The sequence below is a fragment of the Elephantulus edwardii genome, unplaced genomic scaffold (genome assembly GCF_000299155.1).
Source record: "Elephantulus edwardii isolate Elephantulus edwardi_28Jun2011 unplaced genomic scaffold, EleEdw1.0 scaffold00125, whole genome shotgun sequence".
In the NCBI taxonomy this organism is placed as follows: Eukaryota; Metazoa; Chordata; class Mammalia; order Macroscelidea; family Macroscelididae; genus Elephantulus; species Elephantulus edwardii.
In genome coordinates this window covers 6,364,218-6,366,243 of record NW_006399875.1, presented here as the reverse complement: position 1 = coordinate 6,366,243, position 2,026 = coordinate 6,364,218, and positions in this window count along the sequence as shown.

Here is a 2,026-nt window from a genome sequence, read left to right as displayed (position 1 = left end):
GTGAGATTGGCACAGGACAGAGCAGAGTTTAGGGCTCTTGTTCATAGGGTTGCTATGAGTCACAAGTGACTCAACAGCACATAACAACAACAACAACAACTTTGTTAAGCCTCACCTAGAGAACTTAGTCACTAGAAGTCCTTGGAAAACACAATATAAGGAGTGGTAGAAAATTACTTTGAAGTAGATATTCAAGAGACAAACCCCACAAAGTGTTACTGCCAATCTTGTGGATCGTTTCTCAGCTGTAGATTCTTGGTGTGCTTATCCGGAAAATCGTATGACACAGATGACTTCATGTCATGTGATAAACAGGTGTTTAAAGTTGCTAATATCTGCACTGCTCGTACCAAGATTTATCTTGAGTGGAAACAGTTTAAATTCAAACTCTACCAAGAATGCTGCTCCTTTGCAGAGACAGAAGAAGATGAACAAGTTGAAAAAGCAGTGGAAAGAATTTTCAACCAGTTAAATGAAAATGACTGGGTTAAGGAGAAATATAGTCTACTTGAAAACTTTCTCCTAGAGGCAGACTGTTTTCTTTTTTAGAAAAAAAATTATTTTGTGTGTGTGTGTACCATTAAATTGGATCTGACTGGTACAGGAGGAGTTTGTCCCTCAATCTTCAGCAGAGCATCTGGTGGATTTGAACCACATGCCTCTGGGATTGCAGTGCAGCTTCTTGCCACTAGGCCACCAGAGCTCCCTTAGGCAGCCTACTTTCAAAATGAGGAGTTTGACTGAGAGAGTACATTCCCTTCAGAAGAGGACTTTACAAATTCTTGTAAATGTGATGATCATGACTGTTATTTATTTCATATGGCATGGCATATATTTATATGTTTTATGTATTTTTTATGATAAAATGTCTTGCTTAAAACATATGTTCATTTCTGTTCCCTTGAGAAGGGACAAAATGTATAATAAAACAGGCCCAGAAACAAAGTAAGCAGAAAAGCTTTTATTGGTGCTCTGGGGCAAGATTCTCCACCCCTGGCTGAAGAGAGAGGCAGGATGGGCCAGAAAGTTCTCACTGGCTTTTAAAAGACGCGAGGAAGAAGTTCTCCTGGCAGAGGAACTAGTTGTATAGCTCACTGATTGACTGCAGCTACTGGCGCTGTTGGTGACAGCCAATGACCTTGCTAAGCAGGCAGTCTCTTGGCAGAGGAAGTAGTCGTGGAGCCTGCTGATTGGCTGTGGCAGTTATAAGCGACAGCCTCGCAGGCCTATCACTAGTGTAATAAAATTTTTATCTTATGTTTGTAGTAAAAAAAATAAACAAACAACAAAACTCACCATTGAACTAATAGGCAATATCATGTCGATGGTGAAAAAAATTGAAATTGTCAGCTATTTCATCTTACTTGGATCCCCATTCAATACACTTGTTACCAGCAGCCAGGAGATCAGAGACTGTATTGTTCTAGGAAAATCTTAAGTCAGGGACCTCTCCAAATTATCGAGGAGCGATGGTGTCAGTTTGCAGATTAAGACATGCCTGATTCAGTCTTTTCAATCACTTGCTATAGATCTGAGATCTGAATGACAGAATAATTGATGCTTTTGAACTATGCTGTTGGAGAAGAATACTGAAAGTCCCACAGACTACCAAAAGAACAAACTGATATGTCCAGGAGAAAGTGCAGCCGGAGTGCTTCTTGGAGGCAAAGAAAACAAAGCTTTGTCTCGCATGCTCTGTGTATGTTTCTAGGAGAGGCGATTCCTTAAAGAGAGACATCATCCTTGAAAAGGTGGAGGGTGGGTGAACCGAGGAAGATCCTCAGTGAAATAGATTGATATAGATACTGCAGCAATGGGCATGTCAGAGCTGATGAGGATGGCAGGATAGGACAGGGCTCACGTCTGTCATTCATAGGGTCAGTATGAGTAGTACTCGATGGCACCTAACAGCCATCTGAAGGTAATTGTTGTCGTGTTCTGTCGAGTCAGAACCAACTCATAGCTGACCCTCCGCAGGTTTTCAGGGCATGTAGATCACACGGTAAGACTGCCCGTCTTGTTCCCT